Here is a 12,933-nt window from a genome sequence, read left to right on the forward strand (position 1 = left end):
ATCTGGTTAAAGTTTCAGCAATTATATGTATGTTTTTGGTAGCATGAATGATTGATTCTGAAATCTAGGTGATATAACAAGATACTTCTGAAGACAAAAAATAAGAAAGGGTGAAATATAAAACCCAGAAACAGACCTATGCATACAGGGAATCCTAATGTGTTCCAGACAAAGCATAGCAGATCACTGAGAGGAGATACTGTTCAACAAATTAAATGAGGGAAACATGGTTATACAGCTATGAGGAAAAAAGTTATGCACATATTTAAATTAAACTAAAATTAAAAAGTAAAACAAGTTTTTAGAAACAACATGTAGATGAATATCATTCTGTTATCATTTAAAAAAGCATTGTTTAAACAGGGTACCAAAAGTGCTAATAACAAAATAATAGAACGATAAATTTGGGAACAGTAAGATTAGCAACCTCTGTTCATCAAACAGACTTTAAAGTGAAAAATACATAGGTAACATATGGGATGGGTATGTTTGCAGTAAATAAAACCAAATAACAGATTGGATAACATCAACAATAGAAATCATTTTAAAAAACACATAATAGACACTATGTTAAAAGACCAGAGTAGACATTTCAAAGAATATGAAACTAGTAGAAGATGAATAGCACTAGCCAACAAGGAAACACAAAACAAACCACAGTGGCATTTGACACATTTGATAAGCAAATTAAAAAATAAAAAGACAAAGAGTTTAGGAGGGAGTGGATTATCGGTTTATCTTACATATTGATGATTAAGAAACTGATTGGCAATATGACCTTGGCAGTGTTGTAGAGTAGAACTTGGACATACCCCAAGGCTCGGAGTATGCATACCCCCTCCATATTTTAATGCATTATATATATCTTCTAGCAGAATGTATTAGTTAAAAAGAAAAAAAAGCCACCGCCTAGAGAACACATAAACAAATTATAGTAGTTACAGTCAATAAATATTATACAGCAGTGAAAAACAATGAACAAGAGTTAGCAGGGAAAGCACAAACAAATTTTCCCAACATAATTTTAAGTTAAAAAAGAGTCAGAAGACATCCTATATTATTATACTTATTCTCTCCGTGTATACCTCTGCTGTGGAAATTCTCACTTCCACTGTGTATTGTCTGAAAATAAATAGAGGGGAGGAAGGATATAATGAAACTAGAAAAGCTTGAAATGATGAGGACACAAGGTAAAATAATAATAAATGAGGTGGAAACAAGGAATTAGGAAAAGAGAAAACAGGAGCTTTTGTTCAGATGCAGTAATTTCAGAGTTGATACCTGGATGACAGGGCTCATTCCTGTGGCACTGGAGGCAAGGGTGTGGCACTGGCATGTTACTAAAATGGACTTGGAGCAAAAGAGGCTGAGTAAAAGACTGTTATTTTCCATTGACCTTATTTCGTAGTCTGTTTGAGAGCTTGTCTAATGAACTCTTAAGACTATTCTATGGGTGTGTTTACTTTGTCAGTGGTCTAAGCAGTGGGAGTTGCATGTTCTGTGGCAAGCTGAGCACCCCAGTTTTTAGGAGGGAACTGCCAAAAAGTCACATAGGCCGTCTGCATACCTTTAAACTAGTGTGAAATCCTGCTTGGGCAGCAGAAACGGGTCTATCATTCTAAAACCCTACCTGGACACAACCTGTGCAGCAGGTGCCTGCTTTCCCTTTCTAATCTCTTACGGATTTCTACATAAATAGAGATCAGAAATGACATCCATGGATGCTCACAGGAATGGCACCACACACAGCCAAGACTTCTTCAATCATACTGACTCACAGAGTGAGCCGCCTATGGTATAGGATGGCACGGTCCAAATAAGGAATCAACCTATCTGTGAACTCAGTGTAATGGTGAGACCATTAAGATAAGAACCCTCCTCTGCTTGCATTTAGTTAATGAAAGTTCCAGAAATGAAGTACCAACATGGTGGCAGTGTTCCAGAAATATAAGACACTGATGTCAGCTTGATTGCCAATGTCAGTTATGGCCAAGGTCCTAGCAGACACTTTTCCCGGGCATTCTTCAAATTTACAATGTAAATATTAATTTTTTCCCCATTGTAAAAGTTGGTATAACTTAATTATGTTCCTGCAGCAAGAAATTTGAGGACATCCTCATTTTCCATCTTTAGGATATTAAGGGCTGTAGACATTAACCTAGGAAGAGGCTCTATGTACCCCTCTCTGGGTAACATGGAAAAACCATAAAGTCTTATTTTTCTGGCCATGTATTTACTATCCCTCACAAACATACCCTCCTTAATCAACAATTAAAGTTTAGAGTAGTCAAGGATTTCTCCTAGACCAGTGGTCGGCAAACTGTGGCTCGCGAGCCGCAGTTTGCTGCTCTGTTGATTAATGAGTTTGCTGACCATTGTCCTAGACCCACATCTCTTTTTATTGAGGCAATCTTGTTTACATTCACCACTTCAATTAATATTGTTATGATGCGTGTACTCCAGACTCAAATTCTAACTCACACATGTGTAACCAATTGCTTAAACAGAAATGTCCGCTTGGATGTTTCACAGATATCTCCAGCTGTGTCAAAAACCAAAACAAATGCACTGCCCAGCTGGCATGGCTCAGTGATTGAGTGTCCACCAATGAGCCAGGAGGTCACCATTCGATTCCCGGTCAGGGCATATACCTCAGTTGTGGGCTCAATCCCCAGTGTGGGGCATGCAGGAGGCAGCCAATCAATGAGTCTCTCTCATCATTGACGTTTCTATCTCTCTCTCCCTCTCCCTCTCCCTTCCTCTCTGAAATCAAAATACATTTAAAAAATAAAAATAAGCTAAATGCATTAACTTTCTCACAATTCTAAAACTTTCTTCTATTCCTATTTGAATTGATGACCTCAGTTGTGGGTGCCAAACATCCCCCCCACATTTACATAACACTCCTATTTGGAACAAAACCAGTTTTTGTTTCCTTCCAGCCTGCAACCCCCTAGGACTTGTAGCCCCTGGAAGTAGATCAAGACCATGTGCCTAGCTCCTGTCAAAGGTCCCTGAACATGACCTAGGAGAAGGTCTCATGAGGGTACTTAAAGAGGGAGGCAATTCAGGAACCTTAGAGAGACATTTAAAAAAATCCATAACAAAATTTTGATGACTAAGAAATAAACTTTCACTTTGATAAACCATAGAGATATTGTTGTTTGTGACTATGACCAAATATAGTGTGTAAGAACAGCAGAATTATTCCACCTAACTCTGACACCTGTAAGACTTTAAAAATTTACTTAAGTTATGTTCTCGATGGTTTCCTTGCTTATAAAATAGTGATAATATTAGCCCTGGCTTCATAGGGTTTCTCAGAGATTATGCCATTACTAATTATAAGTTATGGCATAACAATTGTTAGTAATCTATATATTTATTATTGAATTCACCATGAAATTTTTGCCTATTAAAAACATTTTGAAAATGTCTCTTTCTCTTCATTTTCACTGCTGCTGATGGAGTTTAATTTAAACTAATATAATATGTTACCCAGGCTACTTATGGATATGGCCTCTTCACTAACCTCCCCCTACATCCACTCTGGTGCCTATTTAAATCATGCTCCAGACTGAAGCCTGAGTAGTCTTACAAAAGCAGATCTTATCTAACAACCTTGCTTTCTGCTTAAGAAATTTAAATGGTTTGCCTTTCCTTTTTGGATAAATATCAAATGATTAAGGTCACTTGCACTTCCTTGCTAAGATCTGGCTCTGAACTATTATTGTATCCCTATGCCTTCTTTGTGCTCCATCAACACTAATTGTCTGTCAGTTCCTCAAGTACACACCATATAACAGGACTCTTATATGAACTTTGTCACAGGCTTGTGAAACTTTCTCTCCTTTCTGAGTATCTGCTTCTTAGCACTCATATTTCAGGGCAATAATCTCTTCCTCAGGGAAATTTACTCCAATCCTTTAGTTTAAATAAGGTTCCTTTGTTATAAATTTTCATAAAATGCTATTCCTTTACTTCCCATCACTGTGTGAGAGAGACTCAAGTGCATTTGTTTTTAGTAAACTTTTGAACAAGAGCTAAATATCTGAGATTTGGCTACTTGACCCCGATTCGTTTTATTTATTTATTTAATTTTTCCCATCACCATTTATTCCCTCTATAGCCTCTATTCAACAAGCATGCTCTCAGTGTTCCAGGGACCATTGTTAAGTCACTGCTTACTTCTACCATGAAAAAAAAAGCAAAAAATTAAAAAATGGAGCCTGGGTAGTATCTTTTCTTATACTTTTGGGAAGTCAAGGAGGAAAAAAATCAGCACAAATTGGAATAGTACAGGTAAAAGAAGAACTTAGGTATGGTTATGGTATCATATTTGCATATAATGGAAAATTTGCTACTGTAAGTAATAGGATGGCAGTAATGAACTAACACATAGTTTATGTCTCAATTTATATTCTCAAAACCCAAAAGAATCCTACCCTGTGCCAAGGGTTGAAGCTAACAGAAATTGTGTGTTCCTGGAAGGAAGACACAAACAATAATGTAGGCATACTTGAAGATAATGTGGGTTTGGTCCTGATTACTGCAATAAAGTGAATATCACAATAAAATGAGTCACAACATTTTTTACTTCCCCGTGCATATAAAAGTTATGTTTATTTACACTCTATAGTCTATTAAGTGTGCAATAGCATTATGTATAAAAAGCTTATGTACATACTTTAATTTAAAAATACTTTATTTCTAAAAATGCTAACCATTATCTGAGCCTTGAGGGAGTTATAATCATTTTGCTGATGGCTTGATGTCTTTTCATGGCTAGATGAAGATGGTACTGACTGGTCAGGGCGGTGGTTGTTGAAGATTGCAGTAGCTGTGAAATTACTTAAAATAAGACAATGAAGTTTGCTGCATCAATTGTCTATTTCTTTCATGCACACTTTCTCTGTAGTGATCTCACTTTACCCACAGAACCTCCTTCAAAATTGAACTCAATCCTATCAAATCCTGCCACTGCTTTATCAACTAGTTTACCTAGTATTCTAACTTCTTTTTTTGTCATTTCAATAATCTTCACAGCATCTTCATGGTATATATTTCAACTCAAGAAAACAACAAGGAAGCAATTCCTCTTCTGTTAGAGTTTTATCATGAGCTTGTAGCAATTTGGTCACATCTTCATGCTCTACTTCTAATTCTGGTTCCCTATTTCCACCCACATTTCCACACTATTACCAAGACTGCAGTTATTTCCTCCACTGGAGTCTTGAATCCCTTGAAGTCATCCTTGAGGTTTGGAAGCCACTTCTTCCAAACTCCTGCTAATATTGATTTACTGACCTCTTCCCATAAATGACGAATGTTCTTAATGGAGAATCCTTTCCAGATGGTTTTCAATTTACTTTGCCCAGATCCATCAGAGGAATCTTGGGCAGCAATAGCCTTATGAAATGTATTTTTAAATAATAAGACTTGAAAGTCAAATTTAAGCTTTGACCCATGTGCTGCAGAATGGATGTTGTATTTTCAGGCATGAAAGCAACATTAATCTTGTTGCACATCTTTATCAGAGCTCTTGGGTGACCAGGAACATTGTCAACAAGCAGCAATAGTTTGAAAGGAATCTTTTTTCCTGAGCAGTAGGTCTCGACAGTGAATTTAAAATATTCAGTAAACCATCTTGTAAACAGATGTGCTGTCCCCCAGGCTGTGTTTCACCATTAATAGAGCACAGGCAGAATAGATTTGGCATAATGTTTGAGGGCCCTAGAATTTCCCAGAATGGTAAATGCGCATTGGCTTCAACTTAATTTCACCCAATACATTAGCAATAACAGAAGAGGCAGCCTGTCCTCTGAAGCTTTGAAGCCAGGCATTAACTTCTTTTTAGCTATGCAAGTCCTAGTTGGCATCTTCTTCCAATAAAAGGCAGTTTTGTCTACATTGAAAATCGATTGCTTGGTGTAGCCACTTCATTAATTATATTAGCCAGATCTGGATAATTTGCTGCAGCTTCTCCATCAGCACTTGCTGCTTCGCCTTGCACTTTTGTCTTATGGAGACAGTTTCCTTTCTCAAACCTCATGAACCAACCTCTGCTATATTCCAGCTCTTCTTCAGCTTCCTCACCTCTCTCAGCCTTTGTGGAACTGAGGGGAGATAAGCCTTGTTCTAGATTAGATTTTGGCTAAAAGGAATTTTGTGGCTCATTTGATCTCTTGTCCAGACCACTAAAACTTTCTCTATATTGTCAATAGGCTGTTCACTTTCTATCATTCATATGTTCACTGGTGTAGCACTTTTAATTTCCTTCATGAACTTGGCTAACTGTTTGGTGCTAGAGGCCTAGCTTTCAGGATAGCTCAGGTTTCAACATGCCTTCCTCACTAGGCTTGACCATATCTAGGCTTATTCAAAGTAAGAGATGTGTGACTCTTTTACTTGAACACTTAGAGGTCATTGTAGAGTTATCAATTGGCCCAATTTTAATATCATTTGTCTCAGAGCATAGGGAGGCCTGAGGAGAGGGAGAGAGAGAGGGGAATGGCTGGTCATTGGAGCAGTCAGAACATTTATTAAGTTTGCTGTCTTGTATGGGAACAGTTTGTAGAAACCAGAAACAATTACAACAGTAATAGCAAAGATCATTGTTCACAGATCACCATAAAATATAATTTAAAAAAAGTTTAAAATATTTCAATTACCAAAATGTGACTCAGAAACAGGAAGTGAGCAAGTGCTATTGGAGAAATGACGCTGACTTGCTCAACGCAGGGTTGCCACAGAACTTCAGTTTGTAAAAAGGTATCTGCGAAGCGCAAGAAAGAGAAGCACAACAAAACATAGCACGCCTGTATCATTATACTAGTAAATGTTTCTCTGTGCACATTTTATGAATATAATCAAATTCCTATATTTTCAACTATTAGACTGTACTGCTTAAGATCTAGTGAGTAAAGTCTCATCAGTCATCAGAATATCACAAAAAGGAGTGCTTTTCAGGACAGCGTTTTTCAGTTTGTATATACACTGAGTGGCCAGATTATTATGATCTCTGAACGCATAACAATCTGGCCACTCAGTGTATATTCTATATAACAAAAGGCTAATATGCAAATTGTCCCCTCGACCAGGAGTTCGACCAGCAGGCAGGCTGGCCAGTCACCCATGTCCCCTCCCCCTGGCCAGGCTGGCCAGACCCCACCCATGCACAAATTCATGCACCGGGCCTCTAATATATATATATATATATATATATATATATATATATATATATATATATATATATATATATATACACACACACACACACACACACACACACACACACACACACACACACTGAATGGCCAGATTATTATGCTTTCACAGATCATAATAATCTGGCCACTCAGTGTATGTGTTTAGCATATTTGATTAAGGTAGCCACCTCTTCTAGACTCTGAACTATCATAGCAAGCAATGTCTCTTTTTGCATACTCAGTATCCAACACAAAGCATGGTTCATAATGTAGGTTCACAGATATTTTTTAAATATAAACAAATGGGTGCATACTTAATTAAAGATGGCAGAGCACAGAGTAACAGGCCAATTCTAATAAGGTGTCCAAGTTTTTAAAGAATGAGAAAGAATATATAGGGAATCCAAATAGTGGTTTAAAAATATATATCTTTATCTATAATGAAATAAAGGTGTTCTGCAGAGCAAATAAATTGTCAACTGTTTCCACATTTGTTGTTTCAAGACAAACAGTGTCATAAAGGAAAATCCAGGTTTCCATTAGGAAAATAGATAAAAGAAACCAATAAGATATGAAAGAATCTGTTTTTAAAAAAGAAAATTTTAGCGGTAGATGGCACATGAGCAATGTAGGGAGTTAACAAACAGACTCATAGGTACAGAGAACAAATGGATGGTTGCCAGAGGGGAGAGGAGTGGAGAGGGGGTGAAAATGGTGAAGAGGAATAGAGGTATAAACCTCCAGTTATAAAAAATAAGTCATGGGGATGTGATATACAACATAGGGAAAATAGGCAATATTATCACAATAACTTCGTATGGTTACAGACGGTTACTAGATTTATTGTGATCACAACGTAAGGAATATAAATGTTGAATCAATATGTTATGCATCTGAAATATAATGCATGTTACCTGTACTTTAATTTAGAAGAATAAAAATAGGGGAACAGAACAAGGTAGGATTTAGTGTGCTGGGTGAGAGACAGGAAAATACCAGTATGACAGAAATTGCAATTTGTTTCCTGATACCTGTTTATACATTTCCCATGGTAATAGAACCCCTGCCTTCTTTCTGACATATGGCTCTCCAAAGTAAGGTCCATATTTCCTATCCTACCTTTTTTCTTTCCTTTTGTTCTTCCTGTTGGCAGAAAAGATGTGAATATGGTAGCTGGAGCTATAGCAGCTATCCTGATCCATATGAAAACATTAGATTAGAAGCTGAGATATAAAGGTAATGCTAAAAAAAACTTTAAAATATTATAGAAGGAACATATGTGTAGTATGTTCTTTATTTCCCCATTTAACTTATGAATTTTCACTAAGGTGACTGGAACATATAATTTTACATTGTTCATTGTATTTATGATTGTTAGATATTTAAATCTACAGATTGACCTTAGGGTTAACTAAGGCAATTGAGAGTATTATATTTTTGGAATATCCTGCTATAGAAATCTCTAGTGGAAATGTAGGAAAACAGCAAATATATCCCTGTAAAAAGGCAGAGATACATTTGTTTAATTTTTTTAAATTACATTTGTAATAAATGTAAAAGGAAGGTACAATGTAAGGCAATACATTAAAGAGGATTCTTAAAATCTTACAGTTCATCATAGTCCACTAAGAAAATGTTCCTTGTCTATACTAGAACACATGTTTCTTGAGCTTTATAAAATAGAAATTGGAATGTTTTGAATTAGAGCTTACCCCTTAGGGTATAAATTACTTGGCTTCCAAATTTAGTACTATTTGACAGATATTAAAATAGAAATATTCCTCTTTTCAGAGATAATCTTGGGTTCCATTGTGTGAAATTAATTTTTATTATGAAAGTATATCCTTGACATATAGAGTTAGAAAAATTATTTGGTAAGAAGAAAAATTTGGCAATATTAAATTCTTAGAAATTACAAGAGCAAGGTCTGTTCTGTCTCCACTTTATTTGAACCATAGTAGTTTTAGTTTTATTTGCTTTCTATACTAGATTCCAGTACATTTTCTTTAAAGAAAGGGTTCTTGTTCCAGATAAGAGTAAAGAATAAAATGCATGTATCGAATTTTGCTTCCTACTCAATTAAAATTACAGTAGAGTTTTTTGTTTTTTTTTTAATGTATAAAACTCCAAGTATAAGGCAAAGAAGAGAGGTGAAAATTTCAACAAAATTTCTGTTAGGATAAATTTATATGAACAAATGATAGTTAACTAACCAGACTGGAATAAAATAGAATCCCTACTGGACAGTGTGAAAAGCTGAGAACTAACCAGATTACTTATATCACAAAATCCTCAAAGGGTCAGGGACCAGCTAAGCCATATACATTCATGATTAGCAGTGCAGGATGGAAAATACAAGGAGGACTTCTTAAACAGAGTTTGAAAACAGTAGATTCCTATGTTCTCCTTCCTCTTCTTTACACCTGGGAGCCTGTTCTGCACCAACTCAGCAAAGTGATAGGGAAGTATGTTCAAAAAAAGAAACAAAACAAAACAAAAACTCCAGACTAGAGGATACCAGGTCCATTGAAAGACAAGTACTACATTTAAAACAGGGTGATTAAGTGACCTTAGTTATTTTGAATGCAGATTGCATTGATTGCAAGATATCTTAACCTATGATTACCTCAACATTGGCAGTCAGGGCCTTAATCTACAGGCGAGAAATTTAAAAATATTTCTCAGGAGAATATAAAAGGCCCAAGAGAAAAAAAATCCAAAGATGAGGATATTTTGAAGGATTTCATCAACAAATTGCCCCTCTAGATGAATCTAGATATTAGATATTCTCATATTAGATATTCTCCCCCTACTCTGCTCTGTACATACAGCTTTCAAATCAGATTTTCATCCTCCTTTTTTATTCATTAACAGGATACTAATAATTAACAAACATATGAAGAAAATCTCTAATATGAAAGATAAAAACATAAACAAACAAAAAATGCAATTGGGAGGAAATTGAGGTCTTTTCAGGAAGAAAGGAAAGTTATAAGATTATTATTAATGACTTCAGGAATTTAAGAGAAGATATTGTAGCTATGAAACAAGATCTCATAAAAATTTAAACAATCAGCAGAAATGGAAAACTCAGTATAATATTTGAAAGATAAAAATTACATAAATGAGGAATAGGGAAACAAAGGTTAATAAATTTAGATGCAACAGTTCAGAACTTCAGTGTTAAGAGTAGCTTTTAGAGTAAGCAGAGAAAAGGAAATCATCAAAGAAATAGTTTAGAAAGTTTACTCCAATTGAAGGACAACATTAGCCAAATTTAAAAACTCAGCAAGCACCCAGCACAATGGATGAAAGTAGATCAATGCTTATCATTGGGCTGTTTCAGGATACTGGGGAAAAAATAGATCAAACAAATCTAAGGAAGAGTAAAAAAAAAAACACAACAAAAAACTTACATACAAAGAATCAAGGATCTGAATGACTTCAAGTTTATCCAAAGATGGCTGGAGGTATGAAAGCAATGAAAGCATATCTTTAAAATTATCTAAGAAAATGATTTTCAACCTAGCATTCTATACCCAGAAAAACTAATAATTTTTATGACAGCAGAATAAAAGTGTTGTTAGACTGATAAAATACATATACATCATTCATGTTTAGTACATAAATTCACTCAATTATAAAAAACTTATTTTTTAAATATGATGTTCAAAATATTTGAGATATTATAACCAACAAACTATACTTATTTTTTATATTTGTAAAATAGAATATATCCCTTTAGTAATTAGGATAATATATTCCCATACTGATCACAGTAATTTAGTTGTAAATATGTGAATATCTCTCTTTGATATTCTCATAGCTGTTAGGGTTACTTAGCTTGGTGTTTTCATCTGGTTAGGGTTTTCTAGTTTGGGTATGTGAATAGATCCCTCTAGTGTTCCATTCTGATTAGAGTGATTTGTAGAATATGATTACCCACTGATTACCTGCAGATATCAGGTTATATTGTTGACTACTAGAACAATTGTTCTCTCCTTTCTTCCTTATAATTTGAGTGTTACCTTAGAGAGTAATGTTTACTCCAATATACTCTCTTCCTAGAGAGTATATTGGAGTAATTCATTGATTGAATTATTTTGAAAGTAATCTAGATTTTATTAAGAATAGTAATATAATGTATGTATAATCACTAGTGAGTAGGTAAGTATCTGTTTTGGCAATAATATAAAAACGTTTTAGGAAATGGATAAAATTAAATATTATACATTGTTTATATATTTAAAATTATCTTTATAGTTAAAATATGGCAGGTTTATTAAACTTTGCAACTTTTAAAATTTAATACTTCAAATGATTGACAAATTTTACCAAAAATCTAATTATTTCCTGACTACTTAAAAATAATTGTCATTTCCTGACATTAAACTTGTTCAATATAATAAAGAATTAAAACTAAAAAGTGCTTTAAAACTTGATTAGTATCTGATTGATAAAAAGCTTAATATTCTCCAAAATCTGAACACTTTTATGAAATTTTAATTTGTGTTATTTGCCACTAAAAATACAATGCTAGATTTTTAGCAGTGAATTGTGTAACTCTCTAAAACTAAATTTTGGGACAAAATTATTATCAAAATATAAATTTTAATTTAAAATGCCCCCAACGCTAGAAATTTTGAAAACACTTAGGCATTTAATTTCTAATTTATTTAGATGTTAGCAATTTGGTTTTGCAACTTTTTTGAGTTTAAAAAGTACATCACAGAATTTTCTTTTGGTCAGGTGCTCTAGTTATAATGGATACTTTAGTAAACTATGTTATAACTTTAATTTAAATATAAGAGGTTTGTTAAGATGACAACATCTAAACCACACACACATTATTACTAATGGTTGAAATTGAGCCTATCATGTCCTCTCCCTTTGCTGAATTACATTGATTTATCAATGCACAAGGAGGTCTTAAATTGGACATCGGTTCAACTTCAAATATAATATCAATAAATCATTATACAGCCGCACCTAACCTATACATATAGTCAATAACCATTCATAAAAGAGGTAAGATGAATTACTGTTGCCTCTAGAACTGCTATTTTTCTCATTTAAATACTATCCTGAGCCTAACAATTACATCCTAAATCTCATCATCCAACCTTTTCTCTTCTTTTCTCCAGGTAGTTGGGATGCGGCCATCCTTGAAGACCTACAAAGATTCAGGAAGTATACTTCTCTCAATGCAATGAAGATATTGTGCATTCATTTATATGTACAAAAGAAAAATGAAAGTCAAAGCTGAACGTAAAATGGACATAATTTTAATGATTTTTTAAATTTTGTGCATTGGATTCAAACAGCAAACTGTGTGCACTCAACTGTTATCACAATGTTGTAAAGAAGTCTGTGTCTTTTACCATTTTACACACAATTGTTCATTACAGTATGTTATCAGCCTCATGGAAACCAGGGGTGTGGCATGGTAAGCAGTGGTGGTAGTGCACCTAACTTTTATATTATCTAACTTGAAAATATTTCTCTTCTATGATTCCTTTTTTTCTTGATAAAAATAGTTTTCACCAAACGTTGGTGGTGCACACGCACTACCATTCATGCTTGACATCACACCCCCGACAGGAACACGTGTTCTTATTTTGTTGATAAAAAGTATTACAAAAATTTCCATACAAAAACTATTTTCATAGAAATCTTGCATTTCCACAAATAAACCTGAACATTTTTTGGAAAAAAAACTGCTCAA

Source organism: Plecotus auritus (genome assembly GCF_963455305.1).
Source record: "Plecotus auritus genome assembly, chromosome: 4".
Classification (NCBI taxonomy): Eukaryota; Metazoa; Chordata; class Mammalia; order Chiroptera; family Vespertilionidae; genus Plecotus; species Plecotus auritus.